Raw genomic sequence first — 26,160 nt, forward strand, 5'->3', positions numbered from 1 at the left:
CTCAAAATAATTAATTTGGAATGTTCCTTCGTTTTCCTCTCTCATTTCTAGTTTTTCTGCTCTTCAGGCAGCCTACACAAAAAATCAGAAATGCAGTTGTCCTTACATTTCCCATATTTCATTTCCATATCAGATATCTGCAAAAAATACTGCGCAGCATCTCAGTCGATTACGTTACAAACAAAAGCATTTAAGGAAAGTTAAGGCTCTATGACCTGTATTCATTAAAATTTTGTACCCCCATTAATAATTTCGAAACTTTGTAAATCGCCAACCTATTATAAACGTATCTTTTTCAGTGATTTAATTTCATTTGTTTTTACTCAAGGTCTTACTTGTGAAAGTAATCGGGCTATTGATACCTTCCCCTCTTCTTCCTTTTCCTGAAAGATCTGGACTCTGAGACCAAAGTCTGAACTATCAGTCCCCATATGAAACAGTTCATTCAAGTCGAAATGAGTAGTTGTGACCTCACTATTGGAGGAATGGAACACCTACCACAAAGGCTCCTTTCCTATCATGTGGCCAGCATGGGAACATGTTGCAGAGCATGCATTGCTGTACATGGTGACCGCACATCATATTAAGAACCATCTCCAGCTATTTATAATGTCCAGGGAACCATCATAAATCGTGATGACATCAGAGTAATTTTTTGTCTTTGAAAAAAAGTATCGTTTCTGTTTGGCGCATTGTGTGCTTCTTTATAGTTATCTTCAGTACTATACTGTAGCAGTTCTTTTTTAGTATGGTCCAAGTTTCATCTAGCTGTGTTACTTGGCAATGACACATCGTTGCGAAACTTACCACTATACTTAAGCGTTGCGCACCAGAGTAATTTCGTGAAATAATGGGAAAGTCTTATTCCTTGAAAAAGTTATAAATTTTAATAGAAAGTTAAATTTTAGATTTACGTAGGAAACAAGTGCTTTCAAAACACAGATGGTACAGGACACACAACTGAACGCCGCGCGGGGTAGTCGCGAGGTCTCGGGCGTCTTGTCACCACGGTTCGCGCGGCTCCCCCCCTCGGCGGTTCGAATCCTCCCTCGGGCATGTGTGTGTGTGTGTGTGTGTGTGTGTGTGTGTGTGTGTGTGTGTGTGTGTGTGTGTGTGTGTGTGTGTGTGTTGTCTTTAGTATAAGTTAGTTTAAGTTAGATTAAGTAGTGGGTAAGCTTAGGGACTGATAACCTCAGCAGTTTGGTTCCGTAAGACCTAACCACAACCTAACCACCATACCTGAACATTTCAGTTTAATAATCCGTTAAACATATTCTGAGAATTTAAATGCTAGGCTCATGTCGCAAGTAGTTTCACATAAGCTAAACAGTTCAATAATTCCATGAAAACTAACGATTAGGGATACGTGAACGAACAGAGACTTTTAAATATTTCTATGTACATTGCGTTAGGAGACACACCTCGCTGTCGACTTTCCTGCCAGGATAGTACTGGCAGTGTGGCATGCTGTGTCTGGTGGATGCAGAACCTACCAGGAGGGGACTCTGTACTGCCCTCAAATGTCGTCGGGCAGGTTGATGGCGTGCGTAGCAGGCGGCAGCAGGGCGTGGCGGCTTGGCTCTCAACTTACACTGAGCAATGTGTTGGGTTGCTGTGCACAACTGATTTGGCCACGACTACAATCTACACTCACAGATGTCCATCGGCAGCTCATTTATGCAGTAACTGCATTACAATGTATTGCTGGATACCTTGTTGTTCTTGTCTCCAGTCCAAAGAATGGTCTGATGCAGCTCTCCATGCTACTCTATCCTTCGCAAGCCTCTTCACCTCCGAGTAACTACTACAACCTACATCCTTCCGAATCTGCTTAGTATATTCATCTCTTGAGCTCCCTCTACGATTTCTACCCTCCACGCTTCCCTCCAATATTAAACTGGTGAGCCCTTGATGCCTCAGAATGTGTCCTACCAACCGATCCCTTCTTGTAGTCAAACTGTGCCACAAATTTCTGTTCTCGCAGTTCTACTCAGTACCTCCTCATTAGTTACGTGATCTACTCATCTAATCTTCAGCATTCTTCTATAGCTTCACAGTTCAAAAGTTTCTATTCTCTTCATGTCTAAACTGTTTATCGTCCATGTTTCACTTCCATACATGGCTACACTATATTTCCTGCCACTTAAATCTATACTCGAGTTTAACAAATTTCTCTTCTTCAGAAACTCTTTCCTTGCCATTGCCAGTCTACATTTTATATCCTCTCTACTTCGACCGTCAGTTATTTTGCAGCACAAATAGCAAAACCCATTTACTACTTTAAGGGTCTCATTTCCTAATCCAATTCCCTTAGCATCATCTGATTTAATTTGACTACATTCCGTTATCCTCGATTTGCTTTTGTTGAAGTTCGTCTTATATCCTCCTTTCAAGACACTGTCCATTCCGTTCAACTGCTCTTCCAAGTCCTTTGCTGTCAATCATTCCCTAATGCTCCATCTGAAACTTTCTATAACCTCTCGTTCTTTCCATTTACCTTCTTTCATGATTCTTACACCAACTGTTAATTAAGTTCTGCTGTGTGCAAAATTCTACGAGGTCACTTCCTCCTTCGTTCTTTATCCCCAGTCTATATTCAGATACTACTTTTCCTTCTCTTCCTTTACCTATTATCGAATTCCAGTTCCCCCTGACTAATAAATTTGTTCTCTCTTAACTATCTGAATGATTTCTTTTATCTCATCATACAATTCTTCAATGTCTTTATCTGAGGAGCTAGTTGTCATATAAACTTGTACTACTGTGGTAGGCGTGGCTTCGTGTCTATATTGGCTACAGTAATGCGTTCACTATGGTTTTCGTAGTAGTTTCCCCCGTTTTTGATTCATTATTAAACCTTCTCCTGCATTATCCCTTTATGATTTTGTATTTTTAACCCTGTATTCACTTGACCAGAAGTCCTGTTTCTCTTGCCACCTAACTTCACTAATTCCCACTATATCTAACATGAACCTGTCCATTTCCCTTTTTAAATTCTCTAACCTACCTGCCCGATAAGGGATCTCACACTTCATTTTTCTTTCTCCTGATAACGACGTCCTCCTGAGTAGTCCCCGCTCGGAGATCCGAATGGGAGACTATTTTACCTCCGGAAAATTTTATCCAAGACGACGCCATCATCATTTAATCATGTAATGCTGCATGCCCTAGAGAAAAATTACGGCTGTAGTTTCTCCTTGGTTTCAGCCGTTCGCAGTACCAGCACAGCAAGGTCGGTTTGGTTGATGTTACAAGGCCAGTTCTGTTGTGACTTGGCAAGACAGCCAAGCCACTAGGAGGAAGCCGAAAGGCATGCGTTAAGCTCACGCAGGCTGGCGTGAGGTCTGGAACAGGTCAAGTAATGGAGACTAGCAAATAAAGTACGTAGCTGCTGGAATACTTAACTTTAATCCATAATTGGTGAACATCGGTCTGACGGTACATGCATCAAAAGATAAATAGCAAATGATAATGGCGCCTTGCTAGGTCGTAGCAAATGACGTAGCTGAAGGCTATGCTAACTATCGTCTCGGCAAATGAGAGCGTAATTTGTCAGTGAACCATCGCTAGCAAAGTCGGCTGTACAACTGGGGCGAGTTCTAGGACGTCTCTCTAGACCTGCCGTGTGGCGGCGCTCGGTCTGCAATCACTGGTAGTGGCGACACGCGGGTCCGACGTATACTACCGGACCGCGGCCGATTTAAAGGCTACCACCTAGCAAGTGTGGTGTCTGGCGGTGACACCACAAGTTCAGTCAGTTATCTAGACTGTTGCCTCTGCAACTACTGAAAAGGCTGCGGCTGCTCTTCAGGAACCACACGTTTGTCTGGTCTCTCAACAGATACCCCTCCGTTTTGCTTGCACATACGGTACGGTTATCTGTATCTCTGAGACACGCAAGCCTCCCCCGGCAACAACAAGGTTCGCGACTCATGGGGGGGTTGCTGGGTATATTTAAGATAACTTATTAAAGGTAGTATTATAATAATTAGTCGAAGGAAATGTCGAAGGTAGAATGATTATAAGCAGGACTTGGGTGTTATGTATCGCAAAACAGATAGTAACGCAGTACCATCAGATACTATGCAAAGTGACAGTGATAAATGTATAAGTGATGAAGCGTCTGTGGGACGAAACGGGGGGGGGGGGGGGAGCTTGTAGAAAGGGTAGTTATTCTGGGATGAGGAAGCACAGAGTTTATTCTGTTCTACGAAAAGTAGGTTTAGATAATTAAATAGTAAGTTTGAACGTGGTTTAAGAGAATTAAGGTCAGAGTTGAAATCTAATATCAATCAGTTCAGGGCAGAAATGAGAGCTAATCTTAGTAAATTAGAAGATAAGTTAGACCAAATTACAAAGAATTAAATTCTGAAATACCATATCAAACTAACGAGAGAAACAAAAATGTTGTAAGCTGAAACTAGCCAACTGAAAAAGTGTATTCTGGATGTTATACAAGAGAAGATAACGACATGCCAAGAAAACTTTAAAAATAAGGCACAATATCCGTAGATCGAACAGTGGTAGCTGTGCAAGTAGATAATTTAAGTCATAAGAGAGGATTATCCATTTTCAACCACAGCAGATCTTTTGGGTATAGTGGCGTATCCTACTGAGTATCCTGAGCATATTATTGTCGTCAATCTACCTTTGAAAAATATTTGAACTGTAATGTGTACAGAAATGAAGGGTTAAGCTTTGAATGCAATGTGTAACAGCGAAGTTTCACTACCAGGGGAGATAACGTGTGTAGTGGTTTGAAACACTATTATAATAAGTATATTATTATAATAAGTAATAATAAGTATATTATTATAATAAGTATATGAACTTGGAGTATTAAGCTATTCATACATATTATGCAGTTTGTTATGTCAATTACTATCGGTTGAAAGAGCAAAGTTTATTAATAATAGACTTTGTGTTGTGCGAGGCATGCTACACTGATGCAGAGTATTTTTGGTAAGAAGTATAATAGCTAATGGAAAAGCAGAAAGCAAAGGCTTAAGTTGCATTTATTGTCCAGATCTGATCAGAGGCGATGTTACTGCATTTTGACGGCATCATAAATTATTGTGAATGCGATGTACCTCACATTAACCAGTGTCAGGACTGGAAATAGACTTTTATTCATTTCTAAGATATCTGCATTAGTAATGGTTATACAATTATATTTACTTAACCTTCTTACCTGAGGCGACGTAGCCTTCTTATTCTTTATTCATCAGAAGAAAGAATCCATTTACAAGAGTTCAGGTGTTTATATATTGAGTGTTTGTATATGTAAGAGATGTTATTGGTGTTCGACTCTTTCCAGTTGCTGTAGCAGAAGCCTACTTATTATAATAGTATCGTTGGTTTCGTGCAAATGAGCATAAGCTTCAAGTAAACGAAATTCTCACAGGCGCCATTGTGTAGCTGTGTGACAAATCTGGTGGTCGCTTTAGTGAAAGTGTTTATTGTAAAAACATTAGATTTCGCGTAGGGAAAATGAGGCGAGTATCGCGACCTTTTTGTAGAGCTCTTTACTAAATGAATGTTGAAGGAGATCCGTGAAATGTCGGCTAAGACAAATAATTGAATAGTAATATTAAATAAAAGGAAGGCTGAACTGGATGAAAAAGAATCTTCGTGTTTACAACGGATCTGTGTTCCTAGAAGTGATGTGTGGACTATGTCTGAAGGAAATCTGAATTAAGATATAGTAACATTTTTAAATACGTAGTGTGGAAGATACTTCGCTACCGTTGTCTGAAACGAATTAGATTACTGGAAAGCAATAAATGACGTTACACATGAGTAAAGTCACTCGTGTAGGGAACTATACAATATGTTCAGAATGGAGGATATACTCCCACTACGAGCGTATAATATCATTGTATAACACAAAGTTATTTATCAAGTAGGTCAAGATGAAGAATTAATTGAAGTTATTATACACACATCAAAAAAAGTTTTGCATCACTCCGGTTCCCAGAACTCCTGAAGACAGACGTTGACTGTGGCTATTGTATCACAGACACAGTCCCCTTGACTATTCATAAATGTCACTAAACTCGCCCAAAGATATGAACAACCGCGCATGAGCAGTGTCTATTAGACGGAAGGGGTCCGGCAGCCAATCAGTTCCAGTCATTCCACCAGGAAGGAGGTAAACGGCTCGTGTTGTCTGTAGTTCAACCATGCCTAGACGGTCAGAACCGCGGTTCGATCGCGTCCGCATTATTACTTTGTGCCAGGAAGGGCTCTTAACAAGGAAAGTGTCCAGGCTTCTCGGAGTGAACCAAAGCGATGTTGTTCGGACATGGAGGAGATACAGAGAGACACGAACTGTCGATGACATGCCCCGCTCAGACCGCTCAAGGGCTACTACTGCAGTGGATGACCGTTACCCACGGATTATGGCTCGGAGGAACCCTGACAGCAACGCCAGCATGTTGAATAATGCTTTTCGTGCAGCCACAGGACGTCGTGTTACGACGCAAACTGTGCGCAATAGGCTGCATGTTATGAAACTTCATTCCCGACGTCCGTGGCGAAGTCCGTCTTTGCAAACATGACCATGCAGCTCGGTGCAGATGGGCTCATCAACAAGCCGAATGGACCACTTAGGATTGGCGTCACGTTCTCTTCACCGATGAGTGTCGCATATGCCTTCAACCACACAATCGTCGGACACGAGTTTGGAGGGAACCCGGTCAGACACACTGTCCAGCGAGTGCAGCAAGGTGGACGTTCTCTGCTGCTTTGGGGTGGCATTATGTGGGGCCGACGTACGCCGCTGGTGATCATGGAAGGCCGTACGATACGCGGATGCCATCCCCCGACCGATAGTGCAACCATATCGGCAGCATATTGGCGAGGCATTCGTCTTCGTGGACGACAATTCGCGACTCCGTCATGCGCATCTTGTGAATGACTTCCTTCAGGAAAATGATATTGCTCAATTAGAGTGGCCAGCATGTTCTCCAGACATGAACCCTATGCCTGTGATAAATTGCAGACGGCTGCTAATGTACGATGTGACTCATCAACCTCTGTGAGGGATCTTTGCCGAATTGCCGTTGAGGATTGGGATAATCTGGACCAACAGTGCCTTCATGAACTTGTGGATTGAATGCCACGACGAATACAGGCATGCATCAATTTCAAAGGACATGCTACTGGGTATTAGAGGTACCGGTGTATACAGCAACATGTACCATCATCTCTGAAGGTGTCGCTGTATGGTGGTATACAATGTGTGGTTTTCATGAGCAATAAAAATGGCGCAAATGATGTTTATGTTAATCTCTATTCCAATTTTCTGTATAGGTTCCGGAACTCACGGAACCGAGGTGATGCAAAACTTTTTTTGAGGTGTGTGTAACATATACATAAATTTAAGCTGTTTGTGAAGTGAGGTTAAGGACAAGGCTGCAGATTTATATAAAACCTCATCACTGTCACGTTTCTGGATCCGTTAAACGAATATTGCAGTGACTGGGTAGATCTGCTCAAAATAAATATTGGAGCCACGCTGATAGAGCTGTCGAGAGGAATATTGCTGTCAGCAGGTGCAGCTGCTAAAGAATATCACATGGAGCTGTTGGATAGAAGTTGGACCTTCATGAGGGATTAGGTACGTATTTATTGTATTTAGAGTAGATTAGAAAGGAAGTGCAATGAACATAAGAGAGTTTGTGTACAGAAGTAGTTACGTGTATTTAAGATGGTAATTATAATTTATTTATGATGGTAATTAGGACAGTAAAAAGTTCATCAGGTTAGGTACTCATTGGTTAAAGAATGACTACATCCACTTACATGTTTAACGAGAATTTGTTGGAATAAATGTAATTAATAATACTGACAATGTACGATAACTTCATGCTTCAGATAATGACTAACAAGAGTCTGAATCTAGGGTTGTAAAACTGAAAACAAAAATACGTTTACTGCTAATAAGATCTTATCTTTCTGAAGACAATTTACAATTGAATCAGCTTGCCAGCATGTGACTTGTTTGACTGACTCAGCAGTTTAGACAGTATTGCTTCATCTTAGAGGGGACATGTGTAGCAGTTCGTGTGTGTCGACTGTTAGTGTGTCAGGTTTACTCCTGCAATAAATAACAGAGATACGAGAATGTATTGAAAAACATTGCTGAGCGACCAGACAATGTCACAGGTAGGGTATTAACCATGTGGTAATTGGTTTTGGAAAATGTTTTAGAACAACAACTGCAACGACGCCACACTGTACACAGGAACGCTAGGGAACATGACTGCGACTGCAGCCACAGCTGGGCGACAATATTCGGGCCGCCTTGGAGCGCCAGGTCGCCACTGCTGCTTTAAAAATGTTAAATAAACTGCAAAAAGGCAGTAGTTGTGTTCTACTATTAGAGGATTGATGTAATGTTTAATACTTCATCAGACCAAACTTGTTATTGCACTGACTCTTTAATATAATGGAAACACTTAAAGGGTAGACAGATAAATACGAAGATCCATGCATGTAACGTTATCACGAAAAATAAAGTGTGTTACAGCAGTTTATTGGTTCTTAATGGTAGAATTAGGTTGGTTGTGAGTTAGTAATGAAAAGTGGTCATTAGTTTTATGATTCATAATCAATGCAACATTTAATTTCATTTGAAAAGACTTTTGTGAAATAGTGAAACACATTCAGTATTCCTCAAAAGAGCTATAGTCTCTGAAAGACAGTTGAACTTCAGCTTTGCATAGGGAAGAAGTGCATTATTATGTTGTAACTGAACATTTGAGTTTAATAATCCATTGCACAAGTATTAGGTGCCTGACGCGGGTAGTTTCACTTGTGCCAAAGAGTTTAATAATTTCGCGAGCACACATAACTGGGAATGAATAAACAGACAGACAGTTTTAAATATTCCTACACACCCTCCAGTATGAGAAACGCCACAACCATGGGCAAGTTCTCTGACAGCTTGGAATTCTGTCACCATCTCATCTTTCATCTATTGCACTGAATATTTCTTTCACTACCAGTATTAGATCCAGTTACCTCCGGTTCGATTCCTACCTTATTGTGGATCATCATCAGCCTCCTGTACTGCAGTGGGTATCAGTACAAAAACCAAAGGGTTTCTCATGTTTATTTTTTAAGATTATGAGAAAGACAGTTCCAGGTCGCACACAGCAGGTTAAGTGCACAGATTATTAAAATTAACAAAGATTAAATTTTTCTTTTAAATTTCTCCATTGCTTGTTAGTGTAAAGTGATGTATTATAAGTCAGAACTTCCTGTCATTACAGTGACGAATAAACTATCGATACGGGTTGTGTGCATGGTAATCGAAACGGTAGGAACTCCCCAATTGTGTCGCTAGATCATCATACGATGATATTCGTTGCAATATAGATGCATTTAAGGTGACTTGGGACCGGCGTTGAACTTCACCAACGTATTAAACAGGAATAACAGTGAGGACATGAGGACAACATTCTTGTCAGGAAAGAACGTATGTTCTACAGTATCCATAAATACGCTTCAAAAGCCCTAATACTGGGGAGCAGGAATAAGTCAACACGAATGTACAGTGCACGTCACACCGTGCCCACATCGCTGATTACCAGTACGAGGTAGCTGTACAGGTATTTGCGTGTCCGCCATAGATAAATGCAACTTGTTGCAAGGAACGTAAAGAATAGTTATTTTATACCTTCATTCTTGTCAGTCCTCATTGGTTTGTACAGCACTGCATCATCACCCTATGAACTGTTTCAAGCGACCTTGGTGCTGGGGTGGGGATTTCATGTTGCCACCAGGCACCGAGCGTTCAATTTATGCAGCCCGCATCGGTTCATGGTTACAGAAACATGTTTTCGTAGATGCCACTGGTGATCTTTGGTATAAAAGATTCCACTGTCTGCCTCGCTGTGTTGATATTCACATTACAGTCCTTTTAGCATCACCTAAATGGCGAATACGCAGACAACTACGTGAAAACAACATCCCTCGCGACAGTAACACCACGAAAACAATGTTGCCACGTGACATGCGTCCTCTGTCCGGATCACAATTGTCTCGATATCTGACAGCTTATGTACGCTGCTAACAGTGTACTACGGGATCAGACTTAACAGTGTGGACATCTTGTACCCACAAAACACCACCATACACAATTCACCTTCATGCCCAGCAACATGCAAGTATGCTGCCTATAGGTCACCGACTAATGGAGCCAACAGTAGACCACTTAATAAAATCGAACGATAACAGGAACTCAACACAATCAGAAAAAAAGTACACACATCAAAAAAAGTATTGCGTCACCTCAGTTCCGAGAGTTCCGGAACCTATACAGAAAACTGGAATAGAGATAAACATAAACATCATTTCCGCCCTTTTTATTGCTCATGAAAACCACACATTGCATGTTGTACCACCATGTAGCGAGACCTTCGGAGTTGGTGGTCTAGATTACTGTACACACCGGTACCTCTAATAACCAGTAGCACGTCCTTTTGCATTGATGCATGCCTGTATTCGTCGTGGCATACTATCCACAAGTTCATCAAGGTACTGTTGGTTCAGATTGTCCGACTCCTCAATGGCGATTCGGTGTAGATCCTTCACAGTGGTTGGGGCGTCCATAAACAGCCCTTTTAAATCCATCCCAGGCATGTTCGAAAGGGTTCATGTCTGGAGAACATGCTGGTCACTCTAGTCGACCGATGTCGTTATCCTGAAGGAAGTCATTCCCAGAATGTGCACAATGGGTGCGGGAACTGTCGTCCATGAAGACGATGGCACGTCAATATGCTGCTCATATTGTTGCACTATCGGTCGGAGGATGGCATTCAACTATCGTACAGCCGTTACAGCGCCTTCCATGACCACCAGCGGCGTACGTCGGCCTCACATAAAGCCACGCCAAAACAGCAGGGAACCTCCACCTTGCTGCACTCGCTGGACAGTGTGTCTAAGGCGTTCAGCCTGGCAGAGTTGCCTCGAAACTCGTGTCCGACGATTGTCTGGCTGAATGCATATGCGACACTCATCGGTGAAGAGACGCGATGCCAATACTGAGCGGTCCATTTTGCATGCTGCTGGGCCCATCTGTACCGCGCTGCATGGTGCGTGGTTGAAAAGATGGACCTAGCCATGGAGGTCGGGAATGAAGTTGCGCTTCATGCAGCCTATTGCGCACAGTTTGCGTCGTATCTCGACGTCCAGTGGCTGCACGAAAAGCATTATTCGGCATGGTGGCGTTGCTGTCAGGTTTTCTCCAAGCCATAATTCGTAGATAGCGGTCATCCGCTGTAGTCCATGGGCGGTCTGAGCGAGGCATGTCATGGACAGTTCGTGTCTCTCTGTATCTCCTCCATGTCTGAACAACATCGCTTTGGTTCACTCCGAGACGCCTGGACACTTCCCTTGCTGATAGACCTTCCTGGCACAAAGTAACAATGCGGACGCGATCGAACCGCGTTACTGACCGTCTAGGCATGGTTGAACTACAGACTGCACGAGCCGTTTACCTCCTTCCTGGTGGAATAACTGGAACTTGTTGGCTGCCGGACCCCTTCCGTGTAATAGACGCTGCTCATGCATGGTTGTTCATATCTTTGTGCGGGTTTAGTGACATCTCTGAACAATCAAAGGGACTGTGTCTGTGATACCTCCTTCCTGGTGGAATAACTGGAACTTGTTGGCTGCCGGACCCCTTCCGTGTAATAGACGCTGCTCATGCATGGTTGTTCATATCTTTGTGCGGGTTTAGTGACATCTCTGAACAATCAAAGGGACTGTGTCTGTGATACAACATCCACAGTCAACGTCTGTCTTCATGAGTCTTAGGAACCGGAGTGATGGAAATCTTTTTTTGATGTGTGTATAATTAATTCTTCATCTTGACCTATTTGATAAATAACTTTGTTTTATAAAATGATATTATACGCTCGTAGTGGTAAACGTAGTGGTAAACGTAGAGGTATACGCCTCGTATTGCCTGCAGTTCAACCATGCCTAAACGGTCAATACCGCGATTCAATCGCGTCCGCTTTGTTACTTTTTGCCAGGAAGGGCTCTCAACAAGGGGAGTGCCCAGGCGTCTCGGAGTGAACCAAAGCGATGCTGTTCGGACATGGAGGAGACAGAGAGGCACGAACTGTCCATGACATGCCTCGCTCAGACCGCTCAAGGGCTACTCAGCAGTGCATGACCGCTACCTACTGGACATTGCCCTTGTTGAGAGCCCTTCCCTGCACAAAGTAACAAAGCGGACTCGATTGAACCGCGGTATTGACCGTTTAGGCATGGTGTAACTACAGACAACACAAGCCGTTTACCTCCTTGCTGGTGAATGACTGGAACTGATCGGCTGTCGGACCCCCTCCGCGTAACTGGCGCTGCGCATGCATGTTTGTTTACATCTCTGGATGTGTTTAGCGACATCTCTGAACACTAAGAGACTGTGTCTGTGGTATAATATCCACAGTCAACGTCTGTCTTCAGGAGTTTTGGGAACCAGGGTAATGCAAAACTTTTTTTATGTGTGTATATGCCAGTTGGTGTGATAATAGTACATATTTAATCAGTCTCATACTCAACAAAGCAAAATCAATAAAGAATAAACACGCTGCCTACATAAATTTCACTAGAAAATTCTTGCACAAATTATACACTGAAGAACCAAAGAAATGGTACACGTGCCTAATATCGTGCAGGGCCCCCTCAAGCACGCAGAAGTGCCGCAACACGACGTGGCATGAACTCGACTAATGTCTGAAGTAGTGCTAGAGTGAACTGACTCCATGAATCCTGCAGGGCTATCCATAAATCCGTAAGAATACAAGGGGGTGAAGATCTATTCTGAACAGCACGTTGCAACGCATCCCAGACATGCTCAATAAAGTTCACGTCTGAGGACTGTAGTGGCCAGCGGAAGTGTTTAAACTCAGAAGAGTGTTCCTGGAGCCACTCGGTAGCAATTCTGGGTGTGTGGAGTGTCGCATTTTCCTGGAATTGCCCAAGTCCGTCGGAATGCACAATGGGCATGAATGGATGCAGGTGATCAGACAAGATGCTTACGAATGTGTCTGGGGTCCCATATCACTATAAGTGCACTCCTCCAGCTCGAACAGTCCCCTGCTGACATGCAGGGTCCATGGATTCATGAGGTTGTCTCCATAACCGTACACGTCCATTCGCTCGATACAGTGTGAAACGAGATTCGTCCGACCAGATAACATATTATATTTCCAGTCATCAACAGTCTAATGTCGGTGTTGACGGGCCCAGGCTAGGAGTAAAGCTTTGTGTCGTGCAGTCATCAAGTGTACACTAGTGAGCATACGGCTCCGAAAGCCCATATCGATGATGTTTAGCCGGCCGCGGTGGTCTAGCGGTTCTAGGCGCTCAGTCCGGAACCGCGCGATTGCTACGGTCGCGGGTTCGAATCCTGCCTCGGGCATGGATGTGTGTGATGTCCTTAGGTTAGTTAGGTTTAAGAAGTTCTAAGTTCTAGGGGACTGATGACCACAGCTGTTAAGTCCCATAGTGCTCAGAGCCATTTGAACCATTTGATGATGTTTAGTTGAATGGTTCGCACACTGACACTTGTTGATGGCCCAGCACTGGAATCTGCAGTAATTTGCGGAAATGTTGCACTTCTGTCACGTTGAACAATTCTCTTCAGTCGTCTGTGGTCCAGTTTCTGCAGGATTTTTTTACGGCCGCAGCGATGTCGGAGATTTGATGTTTTGCCAGATTGGTGATATTCTGGTACACTCGTGAAAGGGTCGTACAGGGAAGTCCCCACTTCATCGCTACGTCGGAGATGCTGTGTCTCATCTCTCGTGCGCCGACTATAACAACACGTTCAAACTCACTTAAATCTTGATAACCTACCATTGTAGCAGCAGTAACCGATCTGACAACTGCACCAGACGCTTGTTGTCTTATATAGGCGTTTCCGATCGCGGCGCTGTATTCTGCCTGTTTACATATCTCTGCATTTGAATACGGAAACCTATACCAGTTTCTTTGACGCGTCAGTGTATTACATAATACATGATAAGCTACAACAGGCTCTCATGTATAACATAATACTTAGATAAATAAACACAATAAGGCATGTACTTTTAAGCTCTGTATATACGTGTAAAGCTTTGTTTCTTGTGTCATACATGGGAGAAAAGATCCATACAAATTGCACGATTACTCCATTCCTAGACATAAAATTTTGTTCACACATTAGGTAAAATGGACAATGGAAATGAAATAGAATTATATGAATAACTTCAAAAATGCATAAATAGCACAAGATATGGAAACGAGGCGCAGCACGACAAGCTGGAAACCAGCTAAGTGACGTTTCAAAAACTTCTCCACGTAATGATTCCTCTTTCTTTAACAACGTAAACGTTTGGTAATTTCTTGAGCCTTTCTTTTATTAGAAATTGATCTGTATTAACACGTGTCACATTGTAACTTGAGTAAAATATGTTTTCGAGTGTAGTAATGTAACAGCATCTTTATGTTTCACAACCTAGCCATTGCGGTACAAACCTCTGAATAAATGTCAGCCTCATTTGGTGTTCTCAGTGCCATAAAAGGACTGTATGTACCGTTACAATTATGCCCTTGTAATTGACACATACACAGCAGATCAAATGCTTCAAGGCCACTGATGATGGACTCGCAACTCCAGGAAACATGGTTTCATCAAATTAAGTAGGGAACTCTAGCTTACTGATTCGGTCCGTTACAGTCAGACTGAAAAGTATAAACTTTAATACTTTTGCAGTCTTTGTGTTGTGTTATTAACTCCAGACCATAATGATTTTATAGTAATTTATGCTAAAGACTGCACACAGACATATATACCGTCGTCACAGCACCAGAAAATTAAATTGAATTATCGGCATCAGAGCTTAGAGCACGACCTCCGTCATTACATGCAGACTGTTAAATATTATATATGTAAATGCTAGGACATGAGCACAGGCACTGTTATATCGTACTGATCACTCAAACAGAAAAGAAAATGTGTACGAAAAAGTTAAAACCGATTCTTTTCCTGGAATTCGTATTTGTACTTAGCAACGCGCTTCCTTTGCATTGTTAATCAAAAACTTTTCTGTATTTAACAGTAAATTTGTCTTGTCTGAGACAAAGAAGCTCCAGGTCCACTAATAACGCTTCTAGTGGAAAATAAGATAATTTTACTTAAACACTATATTATATATATATATATATATATATATATATATATATATATTATTGGTGTTTTGGCCTTAAAGAGCGCATTTGGACTAAACTACATGGCCAGTTCCTTTTGCTGCCTTCCTTGCTGCCCAAACTTCCCTCATTCGCTCGCTGGGTTTCTGTTTCCGGTCCTCTGTCCATGCTTCTTGTCGGCTTTGTGTCTTTGGCTTCATCTTGATTGCCTTTTTGGTTGCCCATATTTCTTTCATCTTCCGGTTGTGATCTTGCTTGCGTTCTTCGGTCCATTTTACGCCTGTTCGTTTGTCACATTGTTTCTCATGTAGTTTACTTTTCTTAATGATGTTTCTGAATTTTATTCTGTCGTTTATTGTGTCAGTTGTTATGTTGAGTTGGTTCAGGCCGTTTTTTACCTCTGCCACCCATTTGTTGTTTCTAGTGGTTACCCAGTCAAAGATATGTTTGGTCAGTCTGTGTGATGGCATTCTGTATAGGTGTCAATAGAATTGTAGTCTGCGTTTTCTAATATTTTCTGTGATTGTCTCCGTATGTTTATATAGTTCCTCTATAGGTTTCTTGATCCATATTCCATTGTTGTTAGTTGCGCCACATATTTTCCTAAGTATTTTCCGTTCTACTTTTTCTAGTTGTCTGATACGTGTATGCCCTAGGATTAGTGTGGTCTCTGCTGCATATAGTGCCCCGGGAAGCACCACCGTGCCGGCCGGAGTGGCCGAGCGGTTCTAGGCGCTACAGTCTGGAACCACGCGACCGCTACGGTCGCAGGTTAGAATCCTGCCTCGGGCATGGATGAGTGTGATGTCCTTAGGTTAGTTAGGTTTAAGTAGCTGTAAGTTCTAGGGGACTGATGACCTTAGAAGTTAAGTCCCATAGTCCTCAGAGCCATTTGAACCATTTGAAGCACCGCCGCGTCGTAGTGGCGTAATTTGGCTTTTTGTGAGATAGACTTCTTGTTGTAATGATTCCACACTACTTTGTATGCCTTGTCCAGTTTAGTTTTTCTTTCTTCGTTTGAGTCTCTGTTATGTCCACTCATTTTGTAGTGTTTCACCGAGGTATTTGAAGTTTGCGGTTTTGTAAATCGTGCCATACTTTGTATTCAGAGATGAGAGTTTCTTTGTGCGCATAAACTGTGTCTTTTCGTAAGAGATCTGTAGTCCAGTTTTGGAAGCGATTTCGTGTAGTTTTTCAACAGCGTCTTTTGTTTCTTTTATACCTTTCGTGACAATCGCCAAATCGTCTGCAAAAGCCAGGCATTTAATCTGTAGGCTTCCTAAGGTTATCCCCTGTTGCGATGTTTCCCATTCTTTTATTACCTTATCTAACACCAGATTGAAAAGGAGAGGTGAGAGGCCATCGCCTTGTCGGACACCTGTGCGAATTTCAAAGGGCTCTGATAGTTCCCCACAGAACTTTACTTTGGAGGTCGTGTTGGTTAAAGTTTGCTCTATGATAGCCCGTGTTTTGTTGTCTACTTTGTATTCTGCTAGAATTTTGAAGAGAGTTTTCCGGTCGATAGTGTCGTACGCCTTTTTGAAGTCGACAAAGGTAATGATCAGGTTCTATTTGTGTTGTAAAATCATTTTCAGGTTCCAAATTTGTTCCGCACAAGACCGCCCTTTACGGAAGCCTGCTTGGTATTCCCCAATCAAGTGGTCGGTCTGGCATTCTAGTCTGTTTAGTAAAGCTTTAGGGAGGATCTTGTATGTGACTGGTAGTAGGAATATTCCTCTGTAGTTGTTCGGGTCAGTCTTGTCACCTTTTTTGTGTAGTGGGTGTATTAGGGTGTATCAGGACAGTTTTCCAGTCGTCAGGAATTTTCATGGTCTTCCAGATTGTTCCAAGATCCTGTGGATGTCTTTGGTGAGTTTTGGGTCTTGTAACTTCCAGGTTTCCGCGATGATGCCGTCTTCTCCTGTTCTCCTGGTAAAATTGTTTTCACAAACATCACAATTTGTTTCGACGTTGACGTTATGCTACTTCATTTTTTATTATTTTTTTACATAAATCTGAAGACGGTTTATTAAGTAAGTGGAAATTGGTAATTGCAGGAAAAAATTCTTGTCAATCTAATGGATAACAAATATTATTTTTAAATAAGTGATGATGCTCTCTTAAGGACAAGTGTTTGTGTATGATTAATTAACTTCGTTCTATTAATTTTGAATGCGAATTGAATCGCGTGTTTGCGGAACAGTTCAACGGACAGAAAGTTCCGAGAAAGTATATCAGCATCACGTATAGTGTCGTCCACAGGCGTTGCGTATCGATTCAGCGTAAACAATCCATTTCGCATTACGCCAGGATGCCGCATGTAGCGGTACTTACGCGGCGTTTTCCTCTTGTTGTGTTTTTCCAGGTAGACCGTCAGAGCCTTCTTGCAGCTGGTCTCCGTCCACAGTCTTTGCACGTTGTTTTCTTCGTATTCAAGTGTGTGATTACTATCAATGGTGCAGATCTATAGAAATGATTTCATTTTGTGCAACACGTTATAAATGGTATTAAATTTTCGGGCAGTACCCACACAATAGTTTTTCTTTGAATTATTATCATTTCAAGAGTTATTGATAGTGAGGTCAATGAATGGAAACCTCTGAGATCGTTTTCCAAATACTATACATTACTGTGCTCAGCATTGCAGAATGTTTTGTAAAGCAGGAACGCTCGGCATGCGAGCACTGCTGTTGTCGTTCCTCACTGTTAACAAAGGGATTCAGTCTACAATGTACTTCGACCGTTCAAGTGATCGGACATAGGAGTGACAAATATGTATACTTATTTGTGCTTTAGCAAGGTTTAAAAATGGTTCCAATGGCTCTGAGCACTATGGGACTTAACAGCTGAGGTCATCAGTCCCCTAGAACTTAGAACTACTTAAACCTAACTAACCTAAGGACATCACAAACATCCATGCCCGAGGCAGGATTCGAACCTGCGACCGTAGCGGTCGCGCGGTTCCAGACTGTAGCGCCTAGAACCGCTCGGCCACCTCGGCCGGCATTTAACAAGGACCAATAGTTAGAGAAAGTTATACCAGGCTGGTAGGTTAACTTTTTTCAGGTGCAGCACTCTCATTGGCAATGTAGCCATTCAGTGTACACATGTCATGGCCGAAATTGAAGATGATGTCTTCTTCAACTTCATGTCAACTTTAAGTCGGCTTCATATGTAGCAATCGTCCAAAGAATGTTATGAGTCCGGCCCCCGGCTGTCGCTAGTTACAAATGGAAGTGTTGGAAGCTGCAGTTCTGTTGATCACCTAATCACTCGACCTGTTACTAGCCAGGTAACATAGACATATTTATTAGCATATTGAATCCTTAAGGACAAGTTCTATTCCTTAAAAAGGAACACTGCCTTATAAAATAGCGGCTCCCCTGCCTCTGCTTAAAGTGACAGACTTAGATATAAATTTTCCCACCCCACACAAAAATATATATCCTATATGAGAAACAGGTTGAAAGACCCTCTGAGCTGGAGAGGATCTGTATAAAAGAGCCTTTAAGTGCCGCGTTTGTGGGCGAGCTAGAAAGCTGCTGTTATCTCACAAAGTGGCTCCTAGCAGTTAAGCCGAGTTGTGTTACGGTACTAAGAGCGATTGGTTCGGCAGCTGTAACCTAGGTTGAAGTTAACGCCCCTCTTCTCAGTCGTCAGTATGCAGGAAGAAAGGCGTTTATTTCTTGGAGACAACTCCAGTTGAGAAGAAGCATTAGCTACCTGACTAAAGTTAGAACGAACAACCCAGTTAAACAAAACGTATTCGGTTAAATCAAATTCTTAATCTTATCCATAATGATTGTTTCAGGGAATCCCATACAGTTTGCTTCTGTGATGTAACTAATTATGTGGTTATAATAAACTGCCCACTTTTGAAACTTCGGCTCGCACTGACTGTAAGGTTGAATTGTTTCCAGAACGTGGTGGACGTGACACAAAGATGCCACTGACACACGACTCTAACACGGAATCGATATGCTACTTTATTCTACAGGTTTGAGTCACGTAAGCGGCGTCTAATCAAACACCATGCCTATGGATCATGACACAGTTCGGCGACTGGAATCGTGATTTTCTGCCAGAAAGGTCACAGCTCGTAGTAAGTGACGGAAAGTCGTCGAGTAAAACAGAAGTAATATCTGGCGTTCCCCGAGGAAGTGATATAGACTTTCTACTGTTCTTAATTTATATAAACAACATAAGAGACAATCAGAGCAGCCTTCTTACACTGTTTGTAGATAGTGCTGTCGTTTACCGTCTAATAAAGCCATCAAAAAATTAATACCAGTTGCCAAGGAATTCAGACAAGATACTGTATGATCTGAAAAGTGACAGTTGACTCTAAACAATAAAAAGAGTGAAGTCAGCAACATAAGAACTAAAACCAATCCGTTAAATTTCCTTTCCACGATTAATCACACAAATATAAAGGTTGTCGGTTCAACTAAATACCGGATGATTATAATTAAAATGCAATTACTCACGGAGGTCCACTGTGGGTTGTAATAATCGTGTGGCAGCGAAATCTGGTAGATATGCTGTGCGTTAATGAGGGAACGTTTCACGTTGTAAAAGAAATAGTTCCAATTTTGGTCACCAGGTGCAAATCTGGCGCTGTACACTATATGATGTATGACATCTACGCTGTCATTTGACAAGCCATAACGTGAGTCAACACTACGCATCAATTACAGTGCTGCACTGAGAGAGTATTGCCGACTGGAAAGTGTGAGCCGGCCGGGATGGCCGAGCGGTTCTAGGCGCTACAGTCTGGAACCGCGCGACCGGGCATGGATGTCTGTGATGTCCTTAGGTTAGTTATGTTTAAGTAGTTCTAAGTTCTAGGGGACTCATGACCTCAGAAATTAAGTCCCATAGTGCTCAGAGCCATTTGAACCATTTTTTTGGAAAGTGTGAGGAGAGGCCCGATGTCATTAAATGTTTAAAGACGATGATGATGAAAATCGAAAATACGGGTAAGCTTGGAGTGGCACATGGAAGATGAGGGCGTCCTACCCCAGTGGAGGTTATTGATGAGGTTGCTGTTGCTGTAACACCACACAGCACGTCCACCAGGCGGTGCTAGTCACGAGAGTTGTCCATCCCATGGTCAACAGTACGGGGAGTTCCGAGGTCTATTTCACAATGGTACCCGTACAAGAGCAAACGGTGCAGGTATTACACTTCATAATCCGTAACAAGGCTCTGAATTTGCTGTTCGGTTTCTGGCACGGATCGAAGTTGATGACATGGGGTCGCGCAGTATTCTATGGAGTGAAGAGGCACAATTTACACTACAGGGTGAGTACTCAGAACTGTCGAATTTGGGTGCGCGAAGAGCCATTGCACTCGCTGTATGTGACTCTGTGGTGTGGGTTCACAAGCACCTGCATTCTCCTTTGCCTTCTTGGCCAGCATGTGATTCCTGCTTTGGAAGAGCGCATCTGTGTGGGAAGCACTGTTTTCAGGTAAGATGGGGCAACACCTCATGTCACTCATCCAGTGGAATATCTGCTTAATGTAATTCTCCACGAATTGTTATCTTCAGAAGATTTCTATATGAATGGTCTGTAAATCATTTTATTTGACTCCATATGACTTTTGGCCCAGGGGATGTCTTCTAAAAGAATCCGTCTATCAGGGACTCGTTCCGCCTCTACAACACGTTCCTCGGATTACACCGGAACTGCTGCGAGCAACAGTTGATCACTTCGCTTTACGAATGCAGCACCTCGTCGACGTCTCCATTGCTCATACTGAACGAATTGTGTAAGCGGCGATAATAATAAAGTCAACATCATACCTTTTTTACTTGACTCCACATGTTCCATTACATATGGAAACATTTGTATACATGTTTCTTGCGTTCAAAGCGCCAGTTTTGCACCCAGTGACCAAATTTGGAACTTTTTTTTTCCGGCGTAAATCGGTTCGACATTAACTCCTTAGAATACCTACCAAGTTTCACTGCCATACGATAATTACAGCCGACACTGCAACCTCTGAGAGTAGCTGAACTTTAATTATAACCACCCGGTATTTAGGGATTAATATTACGAACACACTAAATTAGACCAATCACGAAGAAAATGTAATAGAGAAAGCGAACCGTAGACGGCGTTTGATCGGGGGAACACTTACAAGATGCAACAGCTCTACTAAAGAGACTGCGTACACTACAGTTTTCGGTTGCCTTCTGGAGTACTGCTGCGCGGTATGGGAACCCTACCGCATAGGATGAACGGAAGACACTGAAAAAGTTCAGAGAAGAGCAGTCCGTCTTTTATTATCGGGGAATAGGGCAGAGAGTCCAAGGGTATGATAAAAATACTTCTTTGTTGCTGCTGGACTTTTTCATGAAATTTAGATAACCAACTTTCTCCTCCGAATGCGGTAATATCTGTTGACGTCCACCTGCATAAAAAGAAGTGATCATCGTGATAAAAGAAGGTAAATCATGGCTAATACAGAAAGATTTGAGTGTTTGTCTTTCTCGTTAGCTGTTCTAGAGGGGAACGATACAGAAAAAATTCTAAAGGTGGTTTGATGAACCTTCTGCCAAAAACTTAAGTGTGAATTGTAGAATAGACATGTAGGTGTACATGTAGATAGGAACACTGGTGAAGAGTTGCCCGACGTTCACGCTGAGAATGAGTTCACTGAATACGATGGAAGAGAAATTGCTGAGCTGTTGCCGTGGCGATGACAGTAAGAGTAGTTTCACAGACTTTGTAACTCATCAGTAAACCTATCTATACCATTTTGTGTCACTGTCAACGTATGTCTAACACTGCCAGAAAAACAAACGCGAGGCAGAACTGTGCAGTACTGAATACAAGATTGAGGACGAAGAGAAAAGTGGTTGTTGTCAACAGCAAGCACCGTTATGGAATGGAACAAGTTAGTTTCTAAATGGGCACACGAAGGTATATCGTCGGTTTTTGCGTCGTCGTAAGCTACTTTCAGTGCAGTACAGATGTATGAGGCGATGAAGTAAAACAAAATGCATTACTTTGTAACAACTCGTAGAAACCACGGAACTTTTCATAAGTTCGGATTAACTCTGTTTAGCCGGCTGTTGTGGCCGAGCGGTTCTAGGCCCTTCAGTCCGGAATCGCGCTGCTGCTACGGTCGCGGGTTCGAATCCTGCCTTGGGCATAGATGTGTGTGATGTCTTTAGGTTAGTTAGGTTTAAGTAGTTCTAAGTCTAGGGGACTGATGACCTCAGATGTTAAGTCCCTTAGTGCTTAGAGCCATTTTAACTTTGTATATCGCTAGACGCTGCGGTGGTGTATTTAGTGCCGTAAAGAATTTGATAGTATCTAGTGAGTTCATTAAAGATTCCAAATGAGAAATAATCTCAGTGAAGGTAAACATCAGATATAGGTCATACGTGATATACGGAAGCTTTTATAGTCGTCCTCATGCGTCATGGGCCGTGTGGCGGACCAGCTGAAATAAAACTTGGAGAATATGGAAAAAATAAATTTCCTGATAATTCGATTGCAGTGGGGGAAAATTTCAGTTTGCCATCTATAGACTGGGAGAATCATAAGATCAAAATCGGTTCCAGAGAAGGACTTGTGTGACTAGTGTTGTGAACAAGTTTTCTCGAAATTGTTTGGAGCAGTTATAAAACTGACTCATCAGGGCAATTTCGTAGATTTCCTACTAACTTTCCCGAACATTTACATAATGTAGAAGTGGGAAGCGGTGATTATGATGCAATCATCAGTTACTACACCTGTTACATGGAATATTAAGAAAAGTCCTAAAATAATTTTGCTTAGTAAGTTCGACAGGAATTGCATAGTATATAACTAGTGAAAACAAGATATTCAGCTCTGGGAATGGAGATGCAAAGCATACGTAGACCAGAACATGGTTTCTCCTTTCAATCATCGCTCGGACGTAAAGATAACAATATTGAGATAAGTGATAGCGGAAGTGAGAGTCGTGTAAACATCGTTCAACAGTGGAAAGACCTGTGGACCGGATGTTGTATTTTTGAGATTCTACGCAGATTACTCGAAAGAACTTGCCCTTCTCCTCGTAACAGCTTATCGGAGGTCATTAAAGCTACGAAGGACACTAAACGATTTGACAAAAAGCGCAGCTCATTAGCGGCGGCTCGTCGAACAGATGCAGATAATTACACGCCTACATCGCCGACGTCGATCTGTTGTGGAATTATGGGACACGTTTTACGATCACTCGTTACGTTCCTCTCAGAGAACGATTGTATCATCTGTAAGAATCAACACGGATGCTGCAAACAATAACGTAGCTCGCTTTGTTCCTCCTTCAGATCGACAGCATCGTAAACAGAGGTGACAGGTTGACCCTTAACTTTCTGAAGGCATTCGATAGTTCCGCGTTGTCGTTTAGTGATAAAAATACGAACCTAGTACGTATCGGAGCAGCCTTGTGATTGTATTCTGGACGTCTTCGTAGACAGAACTCAAAATATTCCTCTTAATGCAACGAAATCCGCAGTGCAAGGGTAATTTAAGAAATCTGATAAATACAAGAGACTGAGAAGATGCTATGAAGAGGAGAGGAGAACATTCAGTACGCGCGACAGTATTATGGAGATGATCTACAAAGCCCAGTGGGTGTCGCTACAACAAAGGTGTCGTGGATCATGGAGAGGCCTACCGCCGAAATTCCAAGAGCGTTGGTTCCGAGAACAAACCGGCAACACACGAAGTGTGGCTACAGAATAACGTGACTTACGCTGTCAGAAAGTACGGAGGAGGCACCACAGATTGACGACCAAAAGTTGTCTCTGGCGTCTGCAGACAATTCAGTGTGGCCGTGGCCTTCGTTTGTGTAAGAGCTGTTATTTTGTTTTTCAGGAGAAATAAGTGTAATAACAGAGTTTAACAATATTTGTTTATGGTTAGTTTAAATTTTTTATAATTTTTTGCTTTAAAATTTTCGCGTATTGGTACTATATTTTCTGTATATGTAAAGTAAAGTGTACTACACTGAAGACTGAAGTTCTTCGCGTTGTATGTGAGTAATGTATGTAAAATACTATGTAAATTGTTTATTACATTAAATAACTTTCTGATGACCTTTCGTATTTAAAAATATTTGTGTGTAAAATTGTTCATGTTAAAGTAAATTTGACAATTTAAGAAATGGTCACGCTTAGCAATAAAACAAGAAATAGGTGTTATATAAAGGCCAGTGTGTTTTTGTTTGAAACGTAAGTGGCTCTGGGGAGCTGAAATGGTGGCAAGGGCGAACTGGCGCGCCACCTGCAGAAGGCGCGGGAAGTAAGTCACCTTGTCTGTGGGCGGCAGTGATTGAGGCTGGAACAGGAGAAGCTTTGCCTGCAAATTCGCACAAAATGCCCCGGATGGAGACTGCGAACGGCTTACAGCATAGCTGCGAGTTGTTGGGCTACTGTATGTAGAACTGAACGACGCCAAGAAGAGAAATTAAGCCCATACAGCAAGAGACTTGCAGGCCGTGCTGTGTATAATGTAGCCGCTATAACTGTTCGCCACACGCAAGCCTACAGCTACCAGATAAGACTTCTATAGTAAATTTACTTTTGTAGAGCGTGAACCATTAATTTAAACTGTATTTTAATAATCATTCTTGAGCTTTAAAGAAAGTGGTTCACTCTGTTATTTCATCCTAATCATGCACCTATATAGGGTTCCTTCCTGGTGTTTGATGAATCCGAGTAGCTATTCTGTTTTACAGACTTCTGAAGTGCCACGTTAATATACAGAGATATTATTTAAATTGTTTCTGTGTTTTCTTAACAATTACAAAGTGTTGAAATAAAAGTATGCTTAAGTAAGTTTCAATCAGTATGTAGCCACGTTACTTGATCTTTGGTGTGACGTCATAAGCGCGTGACGGCGTGTGAGATCGCTCTCTAAGTTTTTATATATTTTTAGGTTTCAAACACGTATTTTAACGGTTTTTGTGATAATATCTACTATATAAGTACTTGTTAGTTGTTTTTTCATTCACCTCTACCTTTCTTGTGTTGTGACCTGATATTTGTGAGTGCTTCGTATCGAGCAACTTAACCTCTTACCTGTGTTTACATTGCGCGCTGACCAGTTGCAGCTGTAGCGGCGCATCGAAAGCTAAGTACTAATTAATTGTTTGTGTATAGTGGTTTATTTAGGAACTTTAGTAGTCTTCAACCGCTGTTCTTGGTGTTTTCTGGTGAAATAATTTCAGAAGAACTTTTTGGGAACTGTTTTCAGTTTCGTTACTGTGTCATTAGACGTTTGATTTTCTTTCTGTGTTAGTCTTCTGTTATATTCTCATTTGTTGTTTAATACTGTTAATAATAGTAGTTACTTCCCTTGTAGAGTAAGTTTGTGATTATTGTAGTCAGTTTTTTAACATCTTCTTATTGTAGTAGCGGAACTTAGATAAAGTAGTTTTCTTGTTTCAATAACTGTAAAATTTTACCATGAGTGAGAAGTGTGGGCTTTGCCGTAGGTTCGTGGGTAGTGGATCGCGGTGTGAGACTTGTTCGAAGTATTTTCACTGGGGGGAATGCAGTGGGGAAGCCAGTGGGCATTCTGGTGAGATCCTCTCCTGGAACTGCAGGTTATGTAGCAAGAGTAAGTTGAAAGAGGAGCAGGAGCGTGAGATCTGTGCCCTTCAGGTGCAGTTGAAAAACGCACAGGAGGAGCTAGATAGGATGAGGAGGGAGAAGGGGGTTGGGGAATGGGAGCTGGCTGTTGACAAGAGATCTCCTAGGAGAAAGTGATTTTCAGATAGTTTTGCTATTAGTGTTTGCAATAGATATGACCAACTGTCAGAGTCTAGTGGAGAGGAATCTCTAGTAGCCGTAGATGTAGGAAGTATGCAGCAGACCTCAGCAGTCCGGGGGCTAGGACAGTTGCAATGTCGAAGAGAAAGAAGGTTCTGCTGTTAGGTAGTTCTCATGGCAGAGGTGTAGGC

The sequence above is a fragment of the Schistocerca piceifrons genome, chromosome 2, assembly GCF_021461385.2.
Source record: "Schistocerca piceifrons isolate TAMUIC-IGC-003096 chromosome 2, iqSchPice1.1, whole genome shotgun sequence".
Classification (NCBI taxonomy): domain Eukaryota; kingdom Metazoa; phylum Arthropoda; class Insecta; order Orthoptera; family Acrididae; genus Schistocerca; species Schistocerca piceifrons.